Source organism: Hippoglossus stenolepis, chromosome 2 (genome assembly GCF_022539355.2).
Source record: "Hippoglossus stenolepis isolate QCI-W04-F060 chromosome 2, HSTE1.2, whole genome shotgun sequence".
Taxonomy (NCBI): domain Eukaryota; kingdom Metazoa; phylum Chordata; class Actinopteri; order Pleuronectiformes; family Pleuronectidae; genus Hippoglossus; species Hippoglossus stenolepis.
The window spans coordinates 19,290,375-19,302,119 of record NC_061484.1 but is presented as its reverse complement, the minus strand read 5'-3'; positions in this window follow the sequence as shown (position 1 = coordinate 19,302,119).

Sequence of the window (11,745 nt, the reverse complement as noted above, 5' to 3'; positions counted from 1 at the left end):
ATACAATGAGAGACATGCATAAGGTCACAGCCATTTGAAACTTTATGTCCAGAGAGGTCAAAGACACATTATTCTCAGCTGAAATCCAGCGGCAGAGAGAGAGAGAGAGGGAGAGAAATGGAAGGATTAAAAGCAGCCAGAGAACAAGCCAGGGTTTGTGGGGAGAAGACACCCACAGATAACGTTCTGAATGGCCGCTTACGCTTCCCCTTTTCTCTCACCATCATAAGATAGCAGAGGGGAGGGCAAAAAAAAGGGACTAACAAGATGCACATTTTACATTGAAAACTGTTATTGTTCCCCTTCCTAATCTGGCCCACCATCTGAGAGGAGGGCTGCGCTAAAGAGCAAGGGGCTTTAACGGGAGGACGAGAGCCAACTCAGGGATATGGGAGGAGAGAGAGAGAGGTGGGGGGGAGATGCAGGGGGTTGGTCTTTGGCTTTAAGGAGGGGATCAGTTGGGAAGTGTAGAATGGATGTTTCTTTTTCTGTATGGGGGGAACTTTGTATTTGACTGTTGTTTGTATCTGTCTTTCAGTGGCCTGATCCCCGTGGGCCTGGACAGGGAGATGCCTCTATATGTGTTTGCATGTGTGGATGTGTGTGTGTGTGTGTGTGTGTGTGTGTGAGGCAGAGAGAGAGAGAGAGAAACTGATGGTGGGATCTACCCCTCTTCTTTCCTACAGCTGCAGCTCAGCGGATTAGCCGTCATCCACAAGGCAACATTACACAAGTAGCCTTTGAACAAAAGTCATGGATACTATTAATGATATGGTAATCCGTAATGGAGCTACCTCCCAGTAGTGATTATACTGACATGGGAAGAATGTCCAAGAGTCCTGGACGCAACTACCCAAACAACACTGTGGCTATTGTTGGCAGGTCTGCACCTACATCCACTGGCATCAGCCGAGTAACAATCCTTTCCTGCTACACACACACACACACACACGCAAACTGCCCCCTGCTTTTTTGACACCCTTCCCTCCACCCCGATCACCCTATGAATAAAAATGAAAACCCAAAAATGGATGGAGAGAAAGAGAGGGAGGGAAGGGGTGGGAGCGGAGGGGAGAAAAACAAAGTGTCTTGGCCGGGATCAGCCGGGGATTTCTCCCTATGTGGTTCCCACACACTGACTCCAGCTCCGCTCTCTCTACCCGGGTCCATCCTTTCTCCTCATAGTCCGGGGAGACCACACAAACACTAAATGATTTCATGATTTAATCTGGGACGGTGGTGGAGAAGATGAGCGTTGAGTCAGTCCTCCTCTTTTTATTCTTGGGCTGGTACAAGCCACTATAGTGGGTGTGGTGGAGTTGGCGGCGGCGGCGGTGGTCCGGGGGGGGGGGAGGCCCCTGTTTGCCTGGGTAAATGTTCTCCACTGGACAGGCTGGGTCACAGCAGGGGTGTTTAACCCTAAAAACTTGTCTCTTTTAAAATACAATTACCAATTTCTGTGTTCACTCCTGCCACTAATCCACTCAGAGCTCAGAGTGCATGATGTCAGAAGAGCGTGCGATGTAATAACAAACGTAGAGCAATGAGGCACATCACCTTAATTACAGTGGAAGACTTACAGAGTGTATGAAGAAAGTCACACTATGACTAGAATGGCATTCAGGACACACCTCCACATACCTTTTTTTTTATCAAGATCCATGAAATACTTCCTTGAAAAATTATGAAAATGTTGAAAAACGCTGTATCTTGCAATGCTGAAGAAAAAAAATCCTGAATCAAACCCCTGATCCGGATTGGCACCAACATTGAATGGGTTCTTCCCTGACCCAAACCACATCCTTCCACCGTGTATCGTGGAAATCAGTTTCAGTGTTCTTGTGAAATGTGACTCACAAACAAACACACATCAAAACCAACCAGCCATCAAAGAAACTGGGTGAAAACACAACATCCTTAATTACCCAAACCTTCATGGGTCTGTTTGTTAAACCAGAAAATACCTTTAGGTTCCCAGTCGTCTTTCCCCAATTAAAACATACTTTACATTCAAATGTCACATAGATCACAAATTCTTTACTTCTCCTAATGTTATGAAAACTGCTTATAAATATCATTTTAAAATGATGATGTGTTTTGTACATTCACTGCAGACAAAAACAATTGTCTTGAAACTTTATGGAAGGGTTCGGAACGGGCCAAGGAAGAATTGAATAAGTTTGGGATCAGATTCAATTAAAGGGTCGGATCCTGGTTTTCTCTTTCTTTAACATAGGGCGTGTTTCAACATTAATGCAGAGATCCTTATTCAAAAAACCAGGCAAACGTGGACTGCTAATAGCCTACCCAAATGTCTGTGTACATGGTATATGTATCAGATCTCAATACCTGTACTGTATATGCAAGTGGAGGTATCTGCTTTCGAGTATCCATCTTTTTAGTAAAGATACAAAAATTCAAAGTAGTACATTACAAAAACAACTGGTCAATTGTTAGACTTTTTCATTGTGTGAACATTTGTCATCTTCAAACCTATGACCAGATAACTCCTGACTGAGGCGTTCTGGCATTGACCTACACATGTGTGCACAACACTGGCAGAGTTTCCCTCTAACATGATGGAGACTCTGCTCACATCGACTGGGCCTGAGACTGAGCAGAGGACTTTTAAATCAGTAAAAAGACAGAAGACGTTAAGTTGCAAACAAGTGGCAGAAATGGCAAAGCAACATGTGAGGCCCGTCCACTCAGATTAATTATTCAGATATTACACAAACCAACTACCACACATGTACATACAAAAGTAAGAAACCAGACAGACAGACAGGAAACTGAGGTATTTTAATAAATGATCTACAGTATCTCTCAGGCTGATGCTCTTACTACAGTTTTGTCTTTTATTTATTTAATTTGAAAGACTTTTTCAGAAAAACAAACTGACTCATGTTTGTGTGTATTGAAAAACTAATATCCAATAATAACGGATCAGTATCAGTATTGAGGCCAATTCAAACCTCTCGGCTGAATCTGTGTACGAAGCTCCGTTCTTTCATTCTGTCAAATTTGGGGGCGAAAATCGTTCGACAGACGGAGCATTTGGAAGCGCTTCGTTTCAAGAGGGCCCGGTTTATTCATGCAAATTGACTAAATAACATTTAAATGCCACTTCTTCACCATTAGTTTGGCTCTGGCTCAGGCCTCTTTGTAACAACTGTCCTTGCTTGACTGATATGTCAAAGTTGAGGACACGGCGAAAAAAGACGAGAAAGAAAATGCCACACAGGCACTGACACCGGGATCAATCCGATTTGGAATGATTTAGCATTTCCACGTTTTGAATAAAAATGAGAGCGCTAGACGGTGGAGCAGTTTGATTAGTGGGATCCTTAAGTCCCCCGAAGCCTTCAGGGCCTTTTCTCTCCTCCCTCACTGCCAGAAGAAAAGTCCTCTTTCTCTCTTTTCACAGGTCCCTTGGTACCCCAGCTTTTTCCTCACTGTTGGTATTACAAAATCCCCATTGAAAACAACCCTTGTCACCTGTCAACTAAGCCAGGCTGGTTTGCTAGGTCTTTATCCCCAGCACATACACTCACACATACACAGAGGCTGACTCCCAGGCCCCACCCCACCCCCATTTATGCACATCTCTCCCTACATTCATACACATACATAGACACAGACACAACTGCAAATCCCAACCGCACACACACACACACACACACACACTCACGCCCACCCACTCACCCATGCTCACACACTAAAACCACATGTCTGAGAGCTGTTACTATAGCAGTTTAAAATTCATTACCCTGTTCGCTTTAACAAACGTCCACACTGGGATGGGCGGCCTTTCAGCTGCGCTTTTGCTCGCCGTGGCGAGGCCCGAGCCTTCACGTGCACGGAGAGGGAGAGGGCTGCTGCATCGTGGGCCGAATCTGACGACCTGTTAGGAGAAACCAACACAAACAAAGAAAACTGAAATGTAAAAGTAAAAGACAAAAGTAAAGTCCGAGGTGCACAACTTGAACTTCCTGATGACACAACCCAACATTAAATAGAGAATGAGATGCTTCTTTTATAAGGCTTAGAGCTGTGGAATCAGTGGGATTGTTTAAAGTATAACTGGTGTTTGTGATTTGAAGCTAATCTTAATTTATTGGTGGCATTAATATAAACTCCATAAACTAACTGTTTAACTTTTAGGAGAAGCATATAAACAACAAATATATGCTTTAAAATGCATTATATTGGAAATGCAAGCAGATATAAGAATATCTTCAAACTATTAATGTATCCGGGGGGTGATCGTCTTAATCACCTCATTCAACTTTTTGGATTTTCCCAGTTCAGGTCATGGTATATCCCACCACACGTAGGTGCATTTATTTATTATTTAAATCTTCATGCCATCCATTAGCCACACTGATAAAGACTTTTTTCATTTCCCCCCTGGTTTATTTCCTTGTGTCTTAATGTATCTGTGGCCAATTGTAATTCAGGATATGAAACTTAACTGATGCTAATGCTCGACACCACAATATTAGTTAAGATTTATTATGTCTGCATGAGTTCTCACATATAAATACAATATTTTAGAGAGCTTTCATATTAGATTACATTTAATAAAAGCTTTATAGGGCACAGTGAGGATTCATCATCAATCAAATATATCACTGCTGTTATATCATATATATTATATAATTAAATAGGCCGTATAAAAAAAAAGTACATTTTAAAACGTTTTCTTTTTTCAGAGTACAACATTATAGTTGTTATTAATCATTAATTAGGTGTTTATAAGCAGTTTACAAATTACGGACAAAATAAATGTTTTAAGGAATGTATCAAAATCAATAAATTTGTGTAGTGTAAAATCACAGATATTTGTGATTTAGCAGTAAGTTTATTGTTTCCAGTAATTTACTGATCTATATGAATAAATGTCCGCTGGCATTATCACATTTTCACTCAAATAAAAGTATCCCTGCTTCTTAAATCACCATTACAAATGGATAATGAACACCTCAGTTGTTACTGAGTGAAAGCTTGTGCAGAGCAGCTGTGCAAACCTGAGCTTAAGTGAGAGCCCCACCGACGGGTGTCGGGTGGAGGTGGTGGTGGTGGAGGGGCTGTTTAACTGATGGCCGTAAGGGTCAGAGCAGAGGGTGGTCATCCGGCCCGGTCACTTAGCCAAGGCCCAGCGTGCCCCGAGCAGCCGTCGCTCATTAACCCGCTGACAGCAGCTCCGGACACCGATGAGCGTCGCCTCACACAGAAGGGTCACCGGGTCAATCAGCCCTCTCTCCGGCCATCACATCAAGATGGACGCACAAGCAGCGACTTATCCCCCAATCAAAGGGTCAGTGATGCATTGTCGATGTCACACACACACACACTCACACACACACACACACACACACACACACACACACACACACACACACACACACTCACTCAAGTCTAATCAAAGCAAATTGATGTATCAAAGGTGTTAAGAGTTAAAAAAAAAGAATAACCTAATCTAATTTAAAGGTTTTCAGATGACAAGAGACGTATAAAGACATAGAGACATATGTTTGACTGAATCTTTGTGACATTAGTATGAAAAGTACAATAGAACAGAAATGTGAAGCCCAACTAACAATATAATAGTCTCGTAACAATTTCTGAAAAACAAAATTACACTTAAATATTTAATATTTGTATTTTAGCCGTGAAATTATACAAACTATTATATATAATCAAACATTAATCGAAACCATCCACTTTTTAAATTATTTTTAGTAAGTAACTAAGTAAAGTGTATATATAAATCACTTTCCACATGCTAGAGTCTCTAATATCCGAGTTGTAAAGAAATTGTGACGCAATAGAGTCCAGTTAAGTGCATAAAAGACATAAGAATAACGCAAAGGCCTGTTTAAACAGAGTTAAATGGACTTTAACTGTTTTTAAATGATTCCAAAGAGTCAGCAAACCTTAGAGGTGTTGGTAGGACTTTCCAAAACTGAAGTGCTGCAGCCTTGAAAGCCTGATGGTGCTTGGGATAACGTAGCTGGACCCTAGAGAGCGAGTGGATGAGTAAAGGTGGAGTAAATCAGTCAGATGTGCAGGGGCCCGATGGTGCAGGGCTCCACGAGTGAGGATTTTAAACTGAATTCTGTATGTGACAGGGAGCCAATGAAGAGGAGTAAGTGTAATGTATGAAATACTTAGGGGACGTAAAGCGCTGTTTAAGTTAATTTCAGATTAAAAGTTTAATATAAAGGGTATTTATATAGTTTTTTTTATGTCGGTTGGTTCCAACTTCCTCAAATATCAGGATATATGTTTTCCTTTGTGTGGGTTGGAGCTATAGAGCCAAATGCAATGTGAAGACTTCACTTCTGTCTCTGAGACATTTTGATGCCATTTCTGATATTTTATCATTTCTTTACAGACTAGATGGTTTTTAATCATTTAATTTGCAGTGGAAATATTTGATCTCCTCTTTTACTTTATTCTTAGTTTCCTTGCAGTTTGTCGGCACGTCACGCTGCAGTCACATCCGTCGTAAGGGATCTACATGTTCCAGTCACATCCTATAATTGGGTGAAGTCCCCGCTCTTTACTCTTTGTCTCTGAATACAAGACGAACATAAAAGATGTTTCCTCCACTTGAAAAAATTGTGCACAACCTCTCCACAACACAGAAATGGACGTGTTAAAATGTATTGAGAAAACCAATACATTTTAACACGTCCATACCACCAGTATTGCACAATAGAGCCACTGGTTAAACTCCTGACCCACTGTGTGGCTGAGTGTTCCTCATTAGAAACTCTAATTCCAGAATGAGATTAATCCACAGCTAAAACGACGACAACCATTTGGGCCTAAGGGCCGTTATGAGGGCTCAAACTCGTCTTAAATGATCTCAGGGTTTGAAGAGGGTGTTGTCTCTGCGAGAAGTCTGAAGAAAGGATGAATGAAGTTCACACACTTATAGGAAACCATCATCTTGAGGGTACTACATAGATTACTCCTCTGAGTTGATAAGGGTTCTTGTTTTCTGGGCGAACGCGAGTCCAGGAGGAATTCTTTTATCGTGAGTGAGAGATGAGAGCTGCTTCTTGGTGTGAAGAAAACAAAGCAGTGGGAGGTAAAAGATGCTGAAACGTCAGGGGTTTTGTTCCTGGCTTCATACTCTGTTGTGGGGGTTGTTGCAAAATCCAATTTACATCTCTGCACCTGGTGAGAATATGTACACACACATGAAATAATCAAGTGGTGGAAGTGAATGTTGTTTCAGTATCCTCTTTACATAAAACCTAATCGCTCATCTGGATTGATGTTTTCACCTGTATTTATAAAACTTGCTGTTTACAGGGACTCCTGAATAAAAGTTAAAAACAAAGCTACAAAAACCCATGAGAAAGATTTTTGATAGAATGTTGATTATCAGCTCTTTTGGCTCGGTGCCTCTTCAGGTAGGTTTAAGAAAAGATTAACTTTCCCTTAACTTAATTTGATCAACTGAGGGCAGATAAAGACTAAACCAGTGAATAAACATTTGGACATTTCCTATTCGTATCTCACGGCCTCCGTAAACCCTGAAAATGAACTGCGAACAACGTTTACTTTGTCTGATTTATCCAATTAAGGGAACTTAATCTAATCTTGTCTCCAAATGCCAGCGTCAGAGCTGGAGACACTTCTGAACCCTTGACACTCCGCAAATATTTACCGTCAAAGCAGTAAATGCTAGAGTTGATGTAATTTGCCCCTGCCATTTGGTTTGTGCGTTTATTTTTCAGTAGAATTACACAAAAAACACTTAATATATTTCCATGGAACCTGGTGGAAGAATGGGACATGAGCCAAGAGAGAAACCATTACATTTTGGCAAAGATCTGGAAAAAGGAGTTAATGCAGGAATTTTCAATTTCTTTAACATTGTGAGGCATGTTTGACTTTTTAACTGATTTCCCACGGAATAATTCATTTAGACTGATATCTGTGAGTGTGTGAAATTTGGTGCAGCTTGATTGGATTTAATGGGACTATTGGGCCTTGGTGGAGGTATGTGATCTACTGAGTGGCATTCTAGTTCAATAAGATGAAGACAGATTTAATAAAGGAAAGATTTATTAATGGAAACAAGTGTATTTTTGGCTCTGTTAGTTATATTTACTAAATGTGAGATGACGTTGAGAACGACATGTCTCCTCTTAAGTCTTTTTAAACCAGTGTCACTCGGACATTGCCAGTAATACACACTGAGTTTTAAAGGTTAACATTTGTTGGACTCCAGCCTCAGACCTTCTCCTCTTCACACTCTTCCTCTCTCTCTCTCTCTCCCTCTCTCTCTCTTTCCTCAGCCCCAGATCTGCTCACATATTCTCTCTCTCCCATTTTTGGATTTCACCCCACCTCTGGTTCCCATGAACTTCTTTTTTTACTCTCTGCCTCTTTCCCTTGGCCCCAGTGTCTCTCACCCTCAACCCCCACTCCTGCCATGTCCATCCCTTCGTCCCCCCACTGACTGTGTGTCTCCAGGTCTTCCTGATTGGTCATGGGGATTTCTCCTCCTTCTCCGCAGCAGCGTGTGTATGTGTGTGTTTATGTGTGCGTGTTATCGTGACTGCTCGGCGATGGGCACTGCCCTGACTGCGGGTGAGAAAAGTCAGCTGCATGACGCTGTCTCTTGTTTTTTAAACCCACACAGACACACATGTGCCTTTGACTCATATTGTCCTCAGTCAGTGTTAATGAAAACAGGCCAACAGCCAATAATGGCACCAAAGAGAAGAGAGAGGGAAACAGTTAAATAATCTCCTTCTCTCTGAGCCCTGGAGAGCTCAGTCTGTCTGTCTGCTCAGGAGATCCCAGTGTGCATCCACCAGAGGATTGTACTATGGTGACTTTGAACAGGACACTCATGGGACGGAGCTTTATGAAGAAATAAACAGCCAACATCATCTCTTAGGAAGGAGCTGAGTTTTTCTTGATGCATATTGTGTAAAATGTTGTGATAATGTGATAATGCTGCTTGTACTATTTACATCAGAATTAAATAACTGCTATGGACTTTAATTGTATGTACTGCATTAAAATATCCTGTAGATTTCTACATAACTTTAATTCAGCTGTATTCAAATTTTTCCTGTAGTCATCAAAACCAACAAATATTTTATCCCACTACAGAAAAAGTAGCGTCTGTGTAGCCAAAGTCTGATATAGTTATACTATTATCACTGAGCCACAGTGTTTCACTGGGTGACATGTTCATTACAATGAATATGGCCATGTTGGTTTATTTTGAGAAATACTCACTTCTCTTAAGAGAAACAAATGTGTATTAATCCACTGAAAACAATAGATAGTTCTCAAGAAATGTGCAATTTACTACTGTTTGAGTAACATTTGCTAAAATAGAAAGTGTGCAGCTGTTTTCGCCTTTTTAAAAAACTATATATTAAACTGTGACTGGTTTATGTGCTCATTATGAACCATAGGCTTCAGGCTGAGAGCTCAGAGTTATGTTTGTACATACTGTACATATGTATATACACATGCATACATATTGAGATTTAACTTTTTATCGTTGCAGCACACTACACATGAAGTATATTTATATATATTTATATAAATTTAGTTGTGCAAAGTTGTGATGTATCGATACAAAGTTAAATCTCAAAATAATCTCTGTGTTTCAGCTCTATTATTCCTTTCATTCAATTCAAAGCAAAATAATTTCCTAACAATACATCTCTATGGTCTGAAACTGTTGGAGTAAGAATCAACCAGTGGCTTCATGCTGGTGAGTTTTGACCCTAATATCTGTAGTTTTAACCTTGTCTGACAGTCATAATCTCCATTATCTTCCCGTCTGAGCTGCTCTGAGATAGACAAAAAAAAAGATGGTTTTCACAGTTGCTTCTTAACATATGAAATCAGTGACTGTATGCTGTGCTTAACGGCTTTGTGTACGCTTGTGTGCATGTTTATATGTGTGCGGCAGGGGGGGGGGGGTCTAACTGTCTAACACCTGCAGCTCTTCATACTCAAAATGCAAATCCAAGCCCACACCCCCTCCATGACCCCTCCCTCAACCTCTAAGATCCAAGGTTACTGAGCAACGACTTTCGTAAATCTAGATCAGATTTAAATAACAGTGCAAAAAGAAAGAGTTTCAACGGCACTTAACACGGAATTAAAGCTTTTTATGGAAATAATACGCACAGAAAATTTTCGGATCCAGATGAATCATTGACATATTCTGCAAAATCAAATCTTATCCCACAAATAGTCTGTACATTTTCAGCTAATAGCTCTCAACTGTTGGTGGATTTTTACAAATAATGATAGTAATAATAATAAAAACTCGTCATCGTCAATAGCAACAACATTGTGGTTATTCGACAAATTACAGTAAATGGTAAATCCGGTGAATTTGAGTAGTTTACTTCAATATTGCCAAAATAAATTATATTATATATTATCTCATTAGAAAGAAACTGACATTATCCTTTAAAACTGAGAACCACCAACATCTTATATATTGGTCTGAGGTTATAGGCAGTCCCTGGCAGCTCAGGATGGAGATGCTTTGTGAATTGGTAACAGTTAGTGAAGTCACCTCTGCCTGTCTGAAAGCAGGTGCTAGACAAGCCTCCGTGTCAGAGCACCTGCTTCACTGAAGGCAACAACATGAACGAGAAGCTGATCCCCAACCAGCTCTGAGGTTGCAGCCGTGCAGTCTGACCTCTGACCTGCTGGTGGGGAAGACTTAGGAGCGACTCTCTTTGTGGGGACGAGTAAAGTGCTGCATTATCGGCTGTTTTCTATTGTTGTGTCTGTGGAGTGTGGAGTAAACCAGGGGGGAAAGCACCTGTTCCACTGGTTTACAACATTTGCTCTGTGGGGACGTTCCTGACGCTCTTGAACGCAAGCCAGCTCTCTAGTGCCACCCACTGGCCAGTCCAGACACAACACAGCAGCATGGAGACCAGAGGACATACTGGAGCTACAGCAGATACAAGACTCAACAACCCCAATTTAGTCTATGTGGGGTTAAAATGTATTATTTTTTGTGTGGAAATAAGCTGCAAAAACAAAATCAAACAACATCTATTGTATAAAAATATTGTTAAAATCAGAGAAATACCCTGTAAATTAGATTCGATGCCTTCAAGTAATACTTTTAATAAAGAAGCAATAATAAAAACATCAATCAGAATTATTATTATTACTAATAATATTAGTATCTATGTGTATTTTTTTTATTAAATAGGTGTTTCTAGTTTGATAGTATGTTAGTATAAGTATAGTTTACATTTTTTATATTTTGTCTATGGACCTATACACGAAGTCGAAGTGCGCCACCAGGTGGTCTTGAGGTGTTACTTAAACTCCAGAAGAGAAGACCAAGAGGATGAAACCTTAAAAACATGGCACCTTATTTAAATTATAGTTTTTATTTGTTCTCCCTTTGAGACGGTGTTTAAGTTTTCCAATTAGACAGATCCAATTTAAATGTTTTAAATTGAATTGAAATCAATTTGATTTAACTGCTTTATTTCAATGAGTTATGCCAGTGCCTACTTTGTGGTACAGCTATAAGAATTAACTAGTCTCAGAAAATCGTTTCTTTAGTGGAACCAAAAGAAGCCAGTGGGTCGGTTTACAACTTCATGATCATACAGTTTTTTTGAAAAGTCAGCCAGAATCTTATTTCCTGTGCTATACTTCACAACAAAATTGACCAGAGTAATTTGGCATGCTCTCCGGTGTCACACTTAC